Below are 20,542 nucleotides of genomic sequence, written 5' to 3' on the forward strand. Positions count from 1 at the left end.
ATGTTATTTTTAATTTCTAAGCTATCCAACACTTTCCCTGCTGTTGCACTCTCTGGAGTTGGAGTAGTAATTTTTACCCCTACGCTATCCAACACATTCCCTACTGTTGCACTCTCTGGAGTTGGAATAGTAATTTTTACCCCTACGCTATCCAACACTTTCCCTACTGTTGCACTCTCTGGAGTTGGAGTAGTAATTTTTACCCCTACGCTATCCAACACTTTCCATACTGTTGCACTCTCTGGAGTTGGAATAGTAATTTTTACCCCTACGCTATCCAACACTTTCCCTACTGTTGCACTGTCCGGAGTTGGAATAGTAATTTTTACCCCTACGCTATCCAACACTTTCCATACTGTTGCACTCTCTGGAGTTGAAATAGTAATTTTTACCCCTACGCTATCCAACACTTTCCCTACTGTTGCACTCTCTGGAGTTGGAATAGTAATTGTTACCCCTACGCTAGCCAACACTTTCCCTACTGTTGCAATTTCTGGTGTTGGAATAGTAATTTTTACCCCTACGCTATCCAACACTTTCCCTACTGTTGCACTGTCTGGAGTGGGAATCTTAATTTTTACCCCTACGCTATCCAACACTTTTACTACTGTTGCATTCTCTGGAGTTGGAATACTAATTTTTACCCCTACGCTATCCAACACTTTCCCTATTGTTACACTCTCTGGAGTTGGAATACTAATTTTTACCCCTACGCTATCCAACACTTTCCCTACTGTTGCACTGTGTGGAGTGGGAATCTTAATTTTTACCCGTACGCTATCCAACACTTTCCCCTACTGTTGCACTCTCTTGAGTTGGAGTATTAATTTTTAACCCTACGCTATCCAACACTTTCCCTACTGTTGCACTCTCTGGAGTTGGAATAGTATTTTTTACCCCTGCGCTATCCAACACTTTCCCTACTGTAGCACTCTCTGGAGTAGGAATAGTAATTTTTACCCCTACGGTATCCAACACTGTCCCTACTGTTGCACACTCTGGAGTTGGAAAAGTAATTTTTACCCCTACGCTATCCAACACTTTCCCTACTGTTGCACTCTCTGGAGTTGGAATAGTAATTTTTACCCCTACGCTATCCAACACTTTACCTACTGTTGCACTCTCTGGAGTTGGAATAGTAATTTTTACCCCTACGCTAGCCAACACTTTCCCTACTGTTGCACTCTCTGGAGTTGGAATAGTAATTTTTACCCCTACGCTATCCAACACTTTCCCTACTGTTGCACTCTCTGGATTTGGAATAGTTATTTTTACCCCTACGCTATCCAACACTTTCCTTACTGTTGCACTCCCTGGAGTCGGAATAGTAATTTATACCTCTACGTTATCCAACACTTTCCCTGTTGCACACTCTAGAGTTGGAAAAGTAATTTTTACCCCTACGCTATCCAACACTTTCCCTACTGTTGCACTCTCTGGAGTTGGAATAGTAATTTTTACCCCTACGCTATCCAAAACTTTCCCTACTGTTGCACTGTCTGGAGTGGGAATCTTATTTTTTACCCCTATGCTATCCAACACTTTCCCTACTGTTGCACTCTCTGGATTTGGAATAGTTATTTTTACCCCTACGCTATCCAACACTTTCCTTACTGTTGCACTCCCTGGAGTCGGAATAGTAATTTATACCTCTACGTTATCCAACACTTTCCCTACTTTTACACTATCTGGAGTGGATATAGTAATTTTTAGCCCTCCGCTATCCAAAATTTTCCTTTATGTTGTTTTTTTGGGAGCTGGAGTAGTAGTTTTATTGTCTCTGCTATTTAATATGTTTTATTATTTTAGCTAATGTAGTATATAATTAATTTTAACAATATTTAAATTAAATGTAATTTTTTTAATTAGTTATACATAATTATTTAATGTATGTTATCCAGTAGAGGTAGAATATCCCCATGAGCATTTGGTCGATCTTGCTCTGCCTGCTCCAGATAATGCTAGGGTTATCACCCAGGAATCAGTAGGCACCCTATTTTCATGGAATATTGCTGGGCTGACCTCCAAAATGGAATCACCAGAGTGGATGAGCTTTGTTAATAAATTTGACCTTTGCATATTCCAGGAAACTTGGGCCTGTGAAGCATGTTTTATGCAGGGCTACTTGAATTATTTTGTCCCTGCGGTAAAAGGCCCAAGGGGCAGACCTATGGGGGGCCTAGTAGTATGGGTTCGTCAAACTTTAAAATTGGGCATTAAAGTTCTTGATACAAGAAGTAGGGATATCCAACTAATTAGATTAGACTTAGAAAAGCTGGGTAGTGTAGACATCTATAATGTATATGTCCGGAGGAAGAAGAATGGGAGGTCAGAGGTACTAGAAGATCTTGATAGCCTCATTGACATACACTCGTCGACCAACAATATTATCATTGCGGGCGATCTTAATAGTACATTTGAACCCTTGATTAGCAATGATGATCTGCTTGGAGAAGAGGAGGATCGACTATGGGGCGTGCCTAAACTAGAGTTGCCTCCAATAGTGCGATGGTCCGCTGATATCATTGGTTTAAATGCTTTATGTTATGGTAAGGGGCTAAGAGCACTGAATGGCAGGACTAGTGGAGATAAAAAAGGTGCAAGCACATTTGATAACGGTAGGCACAATAGCAGAATTGATTATCTGTTATGCAGCCTAAAGCTATGGCCATCTATTTGTAATATGTATGTGGATGGAAGGTTCGAGAGTGACCATAATCCTTTGTGCCTGTCACACAAGTGGTGGCCACACACTGGCTTGCCTGTGGGACTTCCTGTGCTCGTACCACCCCGGATTGTTCCCACCAACAACATGAGGAGGTTACGCTGGGAAAAGGTAGCAATCAATCAACAGGCTATTGTTAGCATGAATAGCCATGTTGACCAAGCCATATTAGACCTAGAGGATTGTAATACACTGAGCAATGGCCTGGACAGGGTTGAAGGAATTCATAATTCCCTTTTTGATATAATCAAGGGATACTTCCTTAAGCCTGTCAAGGACAAAGGTGATAGGGTCCCAAAGCCAGCTAAATGGTACAACGATGAATGCAGGGAGTGTAGATTCGCACTGGGTAATGCTATTAAGGGAGGGCAAACAGCTTTAATCCAAGTTGCCAGGAAAAATTATAAAATTAGTATTGTGAAGGCTAAACAAGCTTGGGATGAGCAACATTGGATTGAGCTAAAGGCAGCTAGCGATAGCAAGGATTCTCGACAGTTCTGGCACATTGTCAGATGGGGAAAATCAGGTGGTCCTGAATCCCCTCAAAACAATGTCCCTGAAACTGAATGGGTAAAGTTTTTTAAAAACCAATATGCTGTTTTTAATACTACCGAACGGCATGAGACAATCTGTGTAGACCTCCCAAAAGAAAATCCTTTTTATCCTAGTGAAATCATGACGGCTCTGGATGCAGTTGCCTGCGGACGAGCCCCTGGCCTTGATGGTGTGCCAGCGGATCTATTTGTTAACGATAAAGAGCGCTGGTGCTCATATATCCACCATCTTATTAATGCCATTGCCTTGGGTGCATCAGTACCAAAATCCTGGAAGGGTGCAGTGATTATCCCCATTTTCAAGAAAGGAGATCGATCATTGCCAGGTAATTACCGCCCTATAAGCCTTATAGATACCATCCAAAAGGTAGTGGGGCGTGTGATCGTCAATAGGCTCCTGGATTGGGCGGAAGAGACCAAGGCCCTTTCAACCTTCCAGGCTGGCTTTCGACGATCCACAAGTACGGTGGATCAGGTCTTTCGTTTTACCATGATTCAATGGAGGACGGTGGTGCTCGGCAAAGGAAGCTTGTATGCGGCCTTTGTCGATCTAAGGGCCGCTTTTGATCTGGTCCCTCGACTAAAGCTATGGTCGGTTTTACAGAAGCAGGGCATCCCAAACGATTTGTTATCTATGATAATGAGACTCCATGAATCAAATTATGCAAGAATACAGTGGGGTGGCTTAGGCTCAGTTACCTCAGATTTAGACAGGGATGTTCGATGGCCCCAGTCCTTTTTACACTTTATATAAATGATGTTGTAGCACGTATGACTTCCGCCCAAGTGGATGCTCCTTTTTTAGATGGTATTAAAATTCCTATTTTAATGTTCGCGGATGACACACTCATCCTAGCTAAAACGCCAAGTGGATTGCAGTGTGCTTTGTCAATCTTTGACCAATTTTGTAAAGAGTATGGCCTCGAAGTAAACATTACAAAAACGAAGCTGATGACTTTTAATCCCCATCGTAGTTTTAAGACAAAAATTACCTTAAACAATCGTCCGCTGGAGGTAGTTAACAATTTTACTTATTTGGGTATGCATATATCCAATGCGCAGGCCTGGCGGCACCATATTGAAATTGCAACAATCAAACATAGGCAATTGGCAGGCGCAATCAGCTCAGAACACAGAAAATCATTCACTAAACCTATGAAACCTGTCTTACAGGTTTATGAAGCTAAAGTTCTGGGTTCTGTACTTTATGGTGCTGAGTTGTGGGGGTTTGAAAAAATGCCGGCTCTTCAACTTGCAGAGAATATATTTTTTAGGGCCATTACAGGCGTTCCCAAAAGCACCCCGCTGCTGCCCCTTAAGTATGACTTGGGTAGAAGAGCCATTGTAGATATGGCACGGCTCCGCCCAATATTGTACTGGCGCAGGTTATGGACCACGCCTGCGCTTTCCCACTATGCAGGGGGCTTTCTAGACATCATAAGAACTGACCTCCACCATAAAATAGGCTGGCTAAAAGCGCTTAGGGCATCCTTGCTTGAGCTTGGTTTGAGCACACTTTGGGAAGATCCTGCAGGAGCAACCTTCCCTTCTAAAAGTACGATCAAGATCATTTATTGGGAGAAGGTTGCCCAGCGGAACTGGTGTAGCCCAAGTGTTGGTAACATGACTAGAGAGTTCCTAGAGGCCAAGATGTACCCCCATCTTGAGCCTTACTGGGATATCATAACCAAGCCAAGAGATAGGAAGCTTCTCTTCCAACTAAGAGCTGGAGCACTTCCCCTTAGATCTTTAACAGTAAAATGGGAAGTGGGAAATAGTGCTGTTTGCCCTGCCTGTGGTACAAAAAATGAAACTATTGGTCATTTCTTGTTTTCTTGTGAAATCTATGCTGCTCCACGGCGTATATGGCTTACTCCAATGTGCAAAAATCTAGGAACTACTAGTGGCACTGTTGCTCTACGCATTATATGCACCAGCACATTGCCTTGGATTTCAATTGCCACTGCAAAGTACCTAGGATGGGCGTGGATGATTAGATTGAGACTGCTAGTCAATTGACTATTCTCTTGAACCGGGGGAGACTGCTAGTCCTTTTACTATTCCCCCCCCTGCTAACTCTTAGCATTTTATCGTATGTAATCTGTTTTAAAACTTTTAATTATTTAAATATCATTGTTTTAACAACAAGTATCCACTGTTATTATCGCGGAATGTCTAACCCAGGGCTTCAATTATGTCAACCCGCATGTGATTTGAACAGCACCGCTGCCAAATGAAATAATGTCTCCCTTATGGATGTAATTTAACCAGATTTTGTTAAAGTATGTAGTATCGAAATGTATTGTATTTAATAGTATTTTAATGTATCTAATGAACTGTTATTGTATATTGTATCTTGCTTTTATGAATATCCTTCGAATAAAGCATACTTTGACTTGACTTGACTTGATAATTATTTAATGTATGTTATTGTTTTATGTGTGTAATGTATTTGCAATTTTTAATAATTTTAAATAATTTATAATTTATAAAAATAATTATAAAAACATTATTAAGTAAGTATATATATTATATAATATATGTATATGTTTAATTCATTTTTTATTAAATTATATTGATTAATTATTCATTTTTAACATTATGAAATATATTTAATTATGTTTTTTTTATTTATAAGTATTATTATGTTTATTTTACATATTTTTTGTAACCAAAAAAAAAGATATTTTAAAAAATGATATTTTTGACATCTATATTTTATTTTCGATATTTTTGTACTTACCATGTTGTAGATAGGATGTCGATATTCTTGACATCGATATTTGTGTTGCGATATTTGTGTAGGTCGATTTTCTGACCTTCGAAATTTTGTCAGAGATCCATACAAACTACAAATGCAAATTTGAAAATCCTCACCACTGCCGCCAATGTTAGAAATGAGGGGGCTCTGGTTGGCGTAGGTAAGTACCAGCGACAAGCAGGGACCCTTTACTTCTAGTCAGGGCGAAGGATGACTCTTTAGAATCACCCCTGCTCACCCTCTAGGTGCGTGGCGTGAGCAATCAAGGCTAAACTTCAGGGCGTACACGGTTAAGCATTGGTAACCATACACACAGCAAATACATCGCATGCACCACAAACGGACACCAGGTAGGTTTTATAAAAATAAGGCTTTTATATATAGCTAATATGCAGACTTAGTACAAGACCCAGTAACGTTTGAAAGGTGGGGCCACGATATCTCAGTATTGCGGAAAGTTATTTTAGTGCGGACAACAAGGTGAACTGTGGGTCTCGACGCGCATCGCGCTGAGACGGCGACCTGATGGAGCGCTCAGGATGACAGGGAAAACAAACGTGCGGACCATGGATCCGATGTGAGCTCGCGGTCGAGTTCGTGTGACACAGTACCTGGTTTCTTGGTAAAGGCGGGTGCGGGGCGTCCAGCGGCTCTTCAGAAGGGCGAGGTGGCGTCCAGGTATCCCAAGCTTTACGGGGGGATCTGGTCCTTCAGGCTTACAGGGGGAGCGGTGTGTTCAGGTTGGGCAGGTGAGCAGGGCGGGGCAGCCGGGCACGTTTTCCATGTCTGGGCCGTCCGAGGCTTTTGAGATGCTCACAGCGCCGATTCCGGCGGAAGGGGTGAAGGTGCACAGCGGGCCTCCAGCGGCGAGGTGACGGGGGCAGCCCAGCATGGCATAGAGAAAGCGGCTCGGATCAAGCGAGGCTCTTCTCAAGGCAGGGACGGCCAAGCAGCCCGGTCACAGCTCAAGGAGGGGCTGGTGAGCACTAGAGTCACGGCTCCGGCGAGGGAAGAAACACCACAGTCCAGCGGTAGGCGGGTGAAAGTCAGGATGAGCCCACTGGTCCTGGGGCTCAGTTCAGGGGGCAAGCTCGCCCTTGGAGATCGTTTTTGAAAGCACAAGGTTCTTGAGATAAAAATGGAGCAAGTCTTAGTAAAGGCTTCTTCTTCTCTCCTTTGGCAGCAAGGTCACCACTGCAGGCCAGTCCCCCAGGATAGGGACAGTCTTCCTCCGTACAGCTTTCCGGGTGCCTCCTCCTCAGGCAGAGATTCTTCTTGGTTCAAAGCAGATCTAATTTCTTAGGAGCAGGGCTCTTACATTTATACTACAAATCTTTTGTTCTCCCAGGCCAGGGGGCCCTTGCCTAGTTCAGTCCAGTTCTGGAGCTCTTTGTTGATGTGATGCAGGCTTCTTCTTTCAGGGTGCAGGGCAGAGTCATCAGACGCTCCACAGGGGGCGGAGCCGGCATTGTGGTGGCAGAGCACATTCCTATTCAGAGTCCAGGTGTACTCCTCCCACCCACCTAAATGTCAATCGTCCTATTCACCACCAGGCTACCTAGCCCTGCCCATCTGGGTTTCCCCAGCCCTGTCACTCACACAAGCCAGACAGCAAATACACATCACGCAGAGGCGGGCTGAAATGGTTAGGCAAGCAAAGGCCAACTTTCTAAAAGTGGCACTTGCAAACGCAGAATATTAAAATAAACCTTACTAAAAGATGTACCTTATTATTCTGAGTTCAGGCATACTAAACTCGAGTTTCTACCGTGTTCCCTGGGCATGTTAGGATCATGGGATGTAACAATCTTAACAGCCCATTCTGGCCTATGAGAACAGGGTAGCCTTACAATAGTGAAAAACGAAAATGGCTGTAATTCACTATTAGGACATGCCACACACACAGGGCTTGTCCTACCTTATGCTTACAATGCACCCTGCCCTGGGGCCTACAATAGGGGTGACTAATATGAAGTTAAGGGAAGATTTAGGGACTGGCAAGTGTGTGTACTTGCCCAGTCAGCATGTCAGTACCAGACTGCACGCAGGTTCTGCGATGGCAGACCCTAGACATATTTTACCAGGCCGCTTCTGTGGGTGGCACAACCAGTGCTGCGAGCCCACCAGCGGCATTTGTATTTACACGCCCTGGCACTCCTGGTGCACTTTACTGGGGTCTGACAGTAAACCAAATAAGCCAATCAGGGAATCCAACCAACATATACATTTTACATAGGGAGCTCTTGCACTGTGGCACTGGTTGGCAGTGGCACAGTGCGCTGAGCGGTCAACACCATAAAAACACATGAGGCACAGCGCCAAAAAGAGGAAGGGAGACTCACGCCAAGGTGCCAGGTCTAACAAAACACAAATAGCCCTTCCTTTCTTTCACTCTGGCACTTGCCCCATGCATTTCTTTTTCTTACCCAATCATTCCCAAATTCTTATTCCACAAAATGAGGGATTTCTTTCATAGCAAACCTTGCCCCCCTTCAAATGCCACAGTATGTCACCAATGTCTGACATACACTGGCTTGACTAAAGAGGCCCCAAATCTCCCATATACTGCTAGGGGGTGATTTACAAAGGGACAGCTTTCATTTGTTTAAATTAGAAAAACAAATGGAAAAGAATATAAAAATCGATTTTCCCCAGCTGGGGTTTGAACCATTGTCAAAAAGCAATGATAGTCCATGTTAGGTACCACTGTACCATCTGCTCTGGTGAATCTTTTGGCTGCCCGTTGCATTTTTGTCATGGAAAGAGTGTGCTGTCCTTCTATTTCCATGTTGTTTTGCTTTTACATGCCACAAATCCACTCTTGATTTTAATATTTTAAACACAAATAGCCCTTCCTTTCTTTCACTCTGGCACTTGCCCCATGCATTTCTTTTTCTTACACAATCATCCCCAAATTCTCATTCCACAAAATACAGTTTCTTACATAGCAAACCTTGCCCCCCTTCCACATGCCACAGCATGTCACCAATGCCTGTCATGCATTGGCTTGACTAAAGAGGCCCCAAATCTCCCACACACTGCTACAGGGTTGATTTATAAAGGGACATCTTTCATTTGTGTACATTAGAAAAAAAATGGAAAGGAATATACAAATAAATTTTCCCTAGATGGGGTTTGAACCCTGGTGAAATGGTACTCATTACACTTGTTACGTATCACTGTACAGCTGTTCTGCTGCTAGAGGTATTTTTGTCATAGAAAGAGTGTCTGTTCTATCTTCGATTTCCATGTTCATTTGCTTTTACATGCCACAAATCCACACTTGATTTTCAATAAATATCCCTTATTTTCTTTCACTCTGGGACTTGCCCCATGCATTTCTTTTTCTTACACAATCATTCACAAAGTCTCATTCCACAAATTAAGGGATTTCTTTCATCACAAACCTTTGCACCCCTTCCACATGCCACTGCATGTCACAAATGTCTGGCATGCATTCCTTGACTAAAGAGGCCACAAAACTCCCAAACACTACTAGGGGGTGATTTACAAAGTGCCAGCTTTTTATTTTTTATAACTTTATTTTTCATTTTTGTATTGCTTGCAACATTGCATGGTCATTCACTGTGATCATAGAAATCTAGTAAGAATAAAGGCACGTGTCATTTGCAAAACAAGTGTGCTCAAGCTTGCAACGCGCGAATGACTCAGGGTTGGATATATATCATAAATTGTGATATCAACATCTGAACAACCCGCACCAGCGGGCTCTCCCTCACTGTCTAGCCCGCACTTTCCTTGACATAATAAACACAACAATTGAGCAGTTGGGTAGAACATGAATTACCCCACCCCAGTAGGGACTATCCCAGCAGGTTGTTATGAAATAAGGATGGCACTAATCTACAGTAAGAGATTTTTAACAGGCTCCCAAATGTCATTTTGCCTGGATGCCGAGGAATGGGTTGTAGCATAAAAGCCACAATTAGTATTATAGTATGTGAGGCCAATCTTTCACTGTGGGGGTGGCCCTACTTCCCGATTTGACAGCTATTTCCCTCTTTGCGAGCAAAAGGGCAATGGCTGTGAATTTGCACAACTTCAAGAGACCCCCACATAGCCCAACAAGGCGACCTCAGGTGTAGGGACCATCTCAAGGTGGGTAATTTGTGTTATTAATCTGAAAATGGATCTCCAGAAGTCCCCAATCTTAGCGTAGATCCAAGTCAGGTGGGCAAAATCGGCATGCGGGCTACCGCACTTAGGACAAAAGTGTGTGGTTGACTGGGATCAATAGAGGTAACCTTTGCCGGGGTCATATAGACCCTCCACGAGAACTCTTTTGTTTGTGCACAACAAAAGGACCAGTGAGAGTCTTGAATTGGGTGCCCAAGGTCCCGGTCCCATGCCTATTGTATCTTAGCTTCCCTGCTAGGGACTAATGACATACATGCTTTGTATAGCTTCGAGATTAGGTGTTTTCCACGGAATCTTAGCTCTGAGCACCTTTCGTATCTGGCTAAATACAAATTGATCAATGAATGTTACCTCACTGAACCTCCCGCCCACTGTGCTAGAAAAAACATAGCCCCCTGCGAATAGATCCCCAATCTTATTTATTGACTATGTAGTGATTGTACGCTGTGCCAGTTTTTCTTCCGTAATGGGGATCCAGGGGTTAGTATTGACAGGGATCTCCGATGAGTAAAGAGCGCCACCTCTAGTCACTTTCGTCAACTCACGCCAGGCCCAGCTAATGGTACAAACTGTTTGGATATCCCGTGGATGCCTGGGAAAGCCCCGCTGCAGCACCGTACATAGGGTCACCGGGAGCACCAGGTCAGCCTCATGTCTAGTGTTAGGGATCCACACGTCCGGGTGATACCAGGAGTGTGCAAAACTCCACTGAGAAACCAAATAGTAGATCTGAAGATTGGGGACCCCAAAACCACCTCTCTCATTTGGTAAGGACATGGTGTCCCAGCTAACTCTAGGTCTTCCTCCCCAGACCAATCTGATGAAATGAGAATGCAAAGTAGTGAAAAAAGTGTTGGGGAGCGGGATAGCAATGTTGTGAAACAGATATAAAAACCTTGGGAGGACAATCATCTTCACAAGTGCAACTCGACCAGCAAGGAGAAGTGGGAGTCTCAACCAACGCTCGACCTGTTGCTCCAGGTTATGCGCCACAGGGCCGTAGTTTAGTCTAATAATTTGCTTGTTTTCTCTTTGGCTCGGAATATCCAAATAGTTGCCCAAATCCTCACACCAAGTCAGCGGGAACTCACATTCCCAATGAACAGTGTTTGGCGTCAGGGGGAAAATTTACAATTTTCTCTAATTTATACCCAGCCCTGAAAAAATGCCAAACGGATAATCTCTCTGATGAGCGGTTCCAAATTCTCCTGGGGGTTTTGGACATATAGGATGATATCATCCACATATAGGGAAATTAGAAGAGGACCAGTTTTGATCTAGAGACCACTGTGCAGTCATCTTTCCTGGAAATAGTGAAACAGCGGGTCCAGTGCCAATATGAAGAGCAGTGGGGAGAGTGGGCAGCCCTGTCTGGTGCCGCGAGTGAGAGCGAATGAAGGGGACAGTTCAATCAAAGCCTAGCGGTGGACGCAGTGTAAAGCAACAAAGTAAGGTTAATGAATCCCTTAGGGATACCCAACTTTCTCATCACTGCTAAAAAAAGGGCCAGTGCAAGGAGTCGAAGACCTTTTCGGTATCGAGTATGACAGCAGCCGCAGGGACCTCCGGAGCGATCCTATGTATTACTGCAAATAATGTGCGTAGGTTTAAAGCAGTCGAAATATGGGGGACGAAGCACGACTGAGTCGGGTAGATAATGCAGTCCAGCAACAAGGCCAACCTCAGCGCAATCATTTTAGCCAAAATGTTGTAGTCTAGGTTTAAAAGTGATAACAGCCTGTAAGAGCAGCATAGAAGCTGATCTTTCCCAGCTTTTGGAAGGAGGATTATTACAGCCTCATGCAAAGTCAGGGGAAGTTCCTTGTGTTCGAGTTCTTCATTATAAACCTCAAATTGATGGGGCGCTAATAAGTTCTTATAGGTTTTATGAAAGATACCAGTAAAACCGTCCAGGTCTGGGGCCATTGAGCCATTCATGGCATCTATGGCGGTATTTCTTTCCTCGGCGGAGAATGGCTCAGCCAGAAACTGCTGCATGAACTTCTCAAGCCCCACCATAGAAATCTCTGCAAGGTAGCCATTACAGTCTCCCTCGCTATGTGTCACCCGTGTTGCATATAATGTGGCATAATATGCTAAAAATGTATCTTTGATATCTGGGGTATCGGTTAGAGTCTGCCCGGTTGAGAAACGGATGCAGGTGATGTATAAACGCCCGCCCGAGGGTCTCAGTAGCCGCGCCAACGTGCGGCCAGGTCTGTCACCCTCCCCATAACGTCTTGCAATAGCATACCTGCTTAAAAAATTTATCTCACGCTCCGCTGCTTCTCTGAACCCTGTCATGAGTGTTAGGTGGTGGCTGAGCAGAGAGAGGTCAGGCCTTGCAGCCTGATCTTTATCTAGCATATCTAATTGCTTCTCAATATGCCCAATCATACTTCGCAAATCTTTTAGAACCCCAGAATGCTTAGAGATGCATACTCCACGCATAGAGGCTTTAAATGCCTCCCAGAGTATGGCCCACAAGCTCACTGATCCTTTATTCAGTTCAAAGTATGTCAAGTATGGCCTCCCGAACTAAACACTTCATTTCTCAGTGCCTGACCGGGGAATATGTGCTAGGGAGATGCTTGGATGCCTTATACCACATTGCCAAGTTGGCGGGAGACAAGCCAATAATCTAATCTGGTCCAAGTACCATATTGGGCGGCGTAATGGGTGTAGGCAGCATCTCCCGGGTTGCGCTGATGCCACACATCTACCAGGCCAACAGAATCGCACATATCTAGAAATATGTGGCATGCGCTGGGTTTGGTGTCTGATGAGTTGGGCATACTTTCTTGCACAGGGTCCAACAGGAGATTAAAATCTCTGCCCAAGCATGTACATTCTGCATCTAATTGTAGGAACTGTGTGTGAAGGCCTTGGAAGTACTCTGGACTATCGACATTAGGTGCGAATACGCAGATGAATGCCATACAGTGTCCCATCAAGTGACCCGCCACGAGCAGTAAGGCATTAAATCCCACACTGGCATCAGTTTGATACCATACTTCCCAGTTTTCAGTGGGGCCATTATGGTGCTGTGGAGTTCGTAATGACAAACTCCCAGCACCATATACTCTTAATTTATAGATCTGAGGAAGCAAGATTCAGGGTGCCCCCTGAATACTGAATTTAGGTGCGTTACAGGTAGGTAAGGGCATGGACCAAAGGGTCCATTCAGTGGGGTGGGTACACCCCCTATTGTGCCACACTCCAGTGGGAGGGGGGCAGGATCTTTTCCCTGGTTAGTTGGGTCCCCCATCCTCAAGATGGCAGGGACTCAGAGTCGTGCTTCACCTCACCTCCCCCACCTGAGGGGTAGAGTTGGCAGAGGTGGGCACACCTCCCTTCCTGACTTTGTTTTTTCCACCGGTACTCCCGCCCAAAGTGGGGTAGAACCAGTGGGAGCCAATTGCTGAGTACAGCAAGTGGTCTGGAGAAGCTCACAAAGGCAGCAGGGTTTTGAAGCTTCTCCTTTGTGGACCCCGCCCATCCTGGGGGAAGAGGCTTGGCACCTCGTCCCAGGATGTGCATTGTTTCAGGCCCCCAAGAGCAGCAGCTCTCGACCCAGGAGTCCAGAAACATGTCTGGTGGTGGCAGCCTAAGCAGCCACTCAGCCACGACACTAGAAGTTAGTTTCAGGGGGCATCTTCTAAGATGCCCTCTGTGTGCATTTTTCATTAAATCCCACACTGGCATCAGTTTGATACCATACTTCCCAGTTTTCAGTGGGGCCATTATGGTGCTGTGGAGATCGTAATGACAAACTCCCAGCACCATATACTCTTAATGGCAGCACTGCACTTACAACGCCCAAGAATGGACTTGGGCACTGTAGGGGGTACAGGACTCATGCCCTGTACCCTCACCTCTGGTATAGTGCATCCAGTTATAGGGGTGATTGATCTATGCCAGGGCAGTGGGTTGTAGGCATGGCACACAGGGATGTGTGCCATGTCGACTCTTCACATTATTCTTCACCAAGACACGCAGCCTGCAAAGGCAGTGTGTGTGTGTAAAAGTATAGTGCCTCTAAGGATGGCATAATAAGTGCTGCAACCCTTAGAGGTCTTCCCTGGTCACAGTGCCCTGGGTACCTGTGGTACCATTTACCAGGGGCTGACATGCAGCCAGGGATGCCAATTGGGTACAGTTCTGGGGAAAGAACACAGGCCCTGGGAACCTGATTGGCAGGGACCCAGGGCACATCAAGTTAAAGTGCATCAGTAGTCTGGCAAAAAGTGGATGGGTTACTGCAACAGAAACCCACTTCCTTACACTAGGCTCTTCTTGTGTGTGTCCAATTGGCGGCCATAGTATCCAAGTTTTTCCAGGGTGTTGAAGCTGCCATCGAGGGCCTTGAAGCCTGCTCTCATTTCAAGGAGCAGTGTTTTCGACCCTGCAGGGGCATTGCTAAGGTTGGCTTCCTGTGAACCCCCCTGGGCTATGTTACCACCAGACTCCTCAGACTGCTCAGCAGGCATGCCAAATTGGAGTAGCCATTGTTTGGAATATTTACACCCCATTATGTCCCCACAAGGCTCGTTGGTTGCCAGCCTTCCCTCGGGACCCAACCGGAGCACTCAGCCGCCAAAATGGTGTGTAAGCCTGACCCACTGGGACCCAATTTCATTATCTGGGTCATGAGGCCCCAAAGCTCTGAAAAAACCGGCACGGCACCTTACATGTACAGTCTCACCGAAATTCGAGCCTAGAATTATGTGCAGCAGCTCAACGGTGCATCACGGAGCGTCGGTGCACAGGAACTTTCACCCCCACGATGCTAGGCTGGAGTTGCGCACTTCATTGCGTATCGCCATGAAACAAAACGTCACTCGACAGGCACACGCACAGCCCAGCAGGCATGACCCCCTGCGGCCCACCCGGCTGGCCTGAACAGCCAGATGGCTGCCCCCCAGGCTCATCCGTGGTCCCTCTCACTGCGGGACTTCCGGGAGCAGGACAGGCCAGACTGCGGTTGTAGGTGCAGGAGGGGACTGAAAGCAGGGGGGAGGGCCGCAAGCAGAGCGCACTCACCTAATGGCCAGCGGGGCACATCTGATCGATTCTCCGTCGGGTGAGGCTGCCAGAGTGCTACAAACCATTGCTGAATTTTGCGCGGCCTAACCTCTGGTCGTGCCCTGCTCCAGTGCAGTCCCTACGCTCCCAGAGGCCTCCTCATGTGATATATCAGGCCCTCAGTCACCCTGGACTGCTCCAACTCATGTGGGCACTTTCATGCATTTAGGCCAGTCGTCCCGCACTGAAAGCGGCCAGGATGGAAGACCGGATGGGCTCGGATGTTGGGATTGCTGGCGGAGCCTCAGCGCTGCATGGCCATCTTGGTCGGCAGCCTGGCCACACCCCAAAAAGTGACAGCTTTCATTTTTGCAAAATAGAAAACAAATTGAAAAGAATATTAAAATCAACTTCTTTCAGCTATGGTTTGAACCCTTGTCAAAGAGCACGTATGACCCCTGTGAGTTACCACTGTACCATCTGTTTTGCTGGTCTATATGTACCCAAAGTCTTTTCATCATAAAAACAGTGGTCTGGTCCTTCATCTATTTTCATGCTGTTTTGCTTTTACATGCCACACTTGCTTTTCATACTTCATAAACAAATAGCCCTTCCTTTCTTTCACCCTGGCACTTGCCCAATGCATTTCTTTATCTTTCACAACCATCCCCAAAGTCTCATTCCATTAAACTAAGGGATTTCTTTCACAGCAAACCTTGCCCCCCCTTTCACTTGCCACAGCATGTCAAAAATGTCTGACGTGCACTGGCTAGACTAAAAAGGCCACAAATCACACCAGACACTCCTGGGGGGGGGGGGGGGGGGGTAGGGGATTTACAAATGGACACTTTCTGTAAAATAGAAAAATTAAGGGAAATATTATAAAAACAAATTTCTCCTGGTGGGATTTGAACCCTTGTCAAAACGTATGCTTTTCCATCAGTAATGACCACTGTACAATCTATAACCATGATGAAGTAACCCCTTCGCTGCTAGGCCTTTTCCCCTCCTGTGCTAAGCCTTTTTTGGGCTATTTGGGGTAGTGCGCGCTTAGGCCCCTGTAACTTTTTGACCACATTAGGTATCTACGCCAAATTTGCATCCTTTTCTTCCAACATCTTGGGGATTCTAAAGGTACCCAGGGTTTGTGGATTCTCCTAGAGGGTTCCCAGAAATTAGTCAAAATACACCAAAATTTTGTTTTTTTCGTGAAAAATGGGAAAAACGGGCTGCAAATGAAAGCTTCTGGGTTTTTCTCTGCAAATGGTATCAAAAAAGGGTTTGTGGGGCTGAAATCACCATTTCTCCAGCTTTTAGGGAATGACAGAATTTTGTCAGAAAACCAACATTCTTTACACAGTTTTTGCATTTTTCTGGGACATACCCTATTTTTGCTATTTTTTGTGCTTTCAACCTCCTTCCAGTTAATGGTAGAAATGGGTACAAAAACAATAATGGATCCTGGAAAGCTATACATTTTTGAAAAGTAGACAAAATTCTGAATTCAGCAAGGGGTCATTTGTGTAGATCCATCAAGGTTTCTTTATAGAAACTACCAGTTAAATATAGGAACAATTAAAAATTAGTTGAAAAAAGCAGCCTTTTGAGTCAACGTTTTCACCTGTAACTTCTTTTAATTATGACATCTCTTAGAAAGCAATGTACCGTTACATCCACTGGGCCTTCCTGGTTGTGGGGATATATAGGACTTGTAGGTTCACCAAGAGCCCAACGAACCCAGAGTAAAAAACTGAGCAGCATTTTGTAATGTTTTTTTTTTTAGTTCTGGGTATATAGAAATTATAGTGTGAAAATGTATACATGGAAAAATTGGTATGAAAGACACCTTTGTATTTCTGAAATGGGAACAAATTACAGAGTTTAGAAACAGTGTATATTTGCACTTTTTCGAAATTGGGAATACTCATACTGATGAATACAAGCCCCAGCTAGGCCCGCAAGAGACAAGGGTTCGCTCTTCTGTAACGAAATCTATAAGGAAGTTGGCACGGAAACTGCAAAGTACAAAAACAACGTTTATTAACCCTTAAGGGTGGTCCTACAATCCACACAACACTCTTCAGTATTGCATGGAGTAGCACACAGAACATTCGTACATTGTCCCCTTTTATACACAACAGAGGGGCTCATGAGTGGGTGGATACCACATGAGGTTGAAGAACATTACCATTTAGGGTCATTCTCGATACTGAATCAATACATGGGCGGAGCTAACACACTCCTTGGGCCCGCGAAAACACATGGTCAAGCAAAGCTAATTATAACAGATGTGGTCAAGTCTGGGCATGCGCCAGATAGACAAGAAAGCTATTTATAACTGTTACTAGGCAGATTACAAGAGCAACTAACACAGAGGTCGGACTCTCCTCGTGGTGAACACGTGGCAGCATGTCAATACAAAATGGAGTCCGGACTTCGGCCAACATAATGAGGAAAACACAATAAAAGGGAAGCATTAATGTTTTCAGTAAATGCTTAATCACATTCTGCTTTAATTTACAACAGACGACCCTTTCAGCATTTACTGAAGACATCTGGTTTCCAAGAATAATCATCGTATATGTCAATTATCATCATTCCTTTAACCTCTTTAGCTAGACCCTTCTGGCGGGCAACATCGGCAATAGCTTTCTTATCTGGAATGCAGAATGAAATGCATACGGAACAGCACAATGGTCCACATTGAATACACATACAGGAAAAGAACAGAATTGCTACAATAATACAGAGACCAGTTAGAACCTTCCAACCCCAGGCAGTAACCAACGCCCAAAACCATCCAGAAAAGGACCAAGTGCCGTTTTCTGTGTGGATTTCAGCTGCTATTTTATGCAGTTTGTTAATGGCGCTATAAACAGATGGTGTATGATCAGGGATGAACACACAGCAGCTACTTCCAATAATTTTACAGGCTCCTCCTCGATCAGCTAGCATTACGTCCAATACCATACGATTCTGTAATGCAACAATCCTAGTAATTTGTAATTCTTCCGTAAGATTCCCAAGAGCAGCAGCAGTTTGATTAGTCACAGCTTCTACCACTCTCGTTAATCTTCGGATCTTCCTACTATTCAAAGCGGCTCCAACAAAAAAGAACAATCCTAAGTTAAAATCAATATACTGTTGCAAACTGGTATCTGTTTGATCCACCTCATCAATTGATAGAGTACGTTTATATCTATTTACAGTCACATTATTCAACAGTTTTAAATCCTTATGATATGACGCGGGTGCTAAGAATACAGGAGGTAATAGGAATGATACATAGCATACCCCAGACCACCCAGCCGGCAAACGGTAATAACCTTTATTTCCACATACAAAGTAGGTATTATGGGATGCTAGGAAGGTACTATTATTTAACCCATCGATGTTTAATACGGTTATGCAATCACTGACACCAACAGGGATAAAACCCACACTCTGGACACACAGGTCCGCTTGGGCTTGTGCTACTTGGATTACGAATTTGTCCTTCCCCACAGTGTCTCTAGTGTTCGTGAAGATATAGGGGATGGATTCATTGTCCGGTCGGTACTCTTCCCATTCCCAAATTGTCCCATTCGCTTGTGGATATCCATTCTTGTCCTGATGGCATTCTTTATTAAGTCTGAAAAGCAATCGTCCCACTGTCGGTTTCCGAGTGGCAAACAACAAAGTGTACCATGCTCTACAAGAGCCATTGTGAGAGAAAGGAAGTGGTATGAATGGCGTACCTCCTTTCTTCTGATGGGCTGGCATCATCCCACATATCCAACAGTTCGTAGCATTTGTAGCAACGTGGGTGTGATGCAGCATCTGAATGAAAGTGTTATTCAAATAGGATTGTCGATGTTTCAACTCTTGATATGGCAACGTATAAAAGTAGTGCTCCGCAGGCACTGGAGTCGTCAACACAAACGTCTTTCGAGCAGGAGTTGCCTCCTCCACAAACCATGTGGTTATACCAACGATAGCTACTGTTAGCATGAACCCCAACGCACAAAGAATTTTCTTCTTCTCCATGTTAAAAGAAACAATACCCTGATATCTTCCTGAAACTAAAAAGTCTGTCAGAACTCTTCCCCTTGGGCAGCGGTTGATTTCTTCACCAGCGGGCCAAGACGGGTGTCGCTACACTAATGCAGGGCTGATCCCCCCCCCCTTGCCTCATCGGCTCTCCGTTTCACTAACCCAAGGGCCGTTCTGACAGTATGTCCCGGTATTGGAAATCTCACTTCCTTGGTCGCAGATGATATCGCCTTCCTCCAGAAGTCGTGTGGTCCGAAAAGAGCTCCTCAGTGTCGTTTGGCCCCGCAGCACGGCCTGTCTCTGCTGCTAGGATTTCTCGTTGATCGGTCAGCACGGCAGACTCCACCAATCCGGGCGGTACCTTTCGACAGTGCAGGGAATGGATCCAATTCTTCCTGTTCGAGACTCGCACTGCCGTCCTCGTTGCAAGAAGGACTTGCTCAGGTCCTACCCATCTCGGCTCCAAACTGTTCGATCTGTCGAAAACCTTTATCATTACATGATCTCCAGGCCGGAGACCATGTCCTTCGCCAGTAGACCGATCAGGGAGCGCCTCTCGGACCTGTTGATGAATAGAAACCAAGTTATCCGTTAACTGTGCCAAATAATCACTCATCATCACACAAGGTACATCATACACAGCCTTAGGCCTTGGTGGACCCCAAATGTTCATTGGGCGTCCAAATACAATCTCATAGGGTGTAAGGCCGGTTCGAGAGTGTGGCACTGACCTAATTGACAATAACGCCAGTGGCAGGGCGTCTGGCCAAGTCAAAGACGTTGAAGCTTGGATTTTGGCGATCTTAAGTTTCAGTGTACCATTATATTTCTCGACTAGTCCTGCAGACTGGGGGTGGAACACGGCGTGGAACTTCTGGGTGATGCCTAGGCCCTTCAAGACATACTTTATAACATCCGCTACAAAGTGAGGGCCATTATCACTCCACAGAAGTCTACAGACGCCGTATCGGGGGAAAAACTCTTTCAGCAATAGCTTCGCTGTAGTCATTGCAGTATTGTCTTTCGCAGGGTACGCCTCAACCCATTTACTGAAGGCGCAAACCACTACTAGAACATACTTCAAATTGTTACAGCGCTCAAGCTGGATGTAATCCATCTGCAGAACCTCAAAGGGTGCAGTGGGTGTCGCAAATCCTCCTGCTGGAGTTCGAGTGCCTTTCCCTGGGTTATACTTCAGACAGATCATACAGGTCTGCACCACCCTCTTTGCCGTGCTAGCAATCTCTGGATGCTCCCAGACTTGGTTAAGCAATTTCACAATTGCGG

The sequence above is a fragment of the Triturus cristatus genome, chromosome 5_1 (assembly GCF_964204655.1).
Source record: "Triturus cristatus chromosome 5_1, aTriCri1.1, whole genome shotgun sequence".
NCBI lineage: Eukaryota > Metazoa > Chordata > Amphibia > Caudata > Salamandridae > Triturus > Triturus cristatus.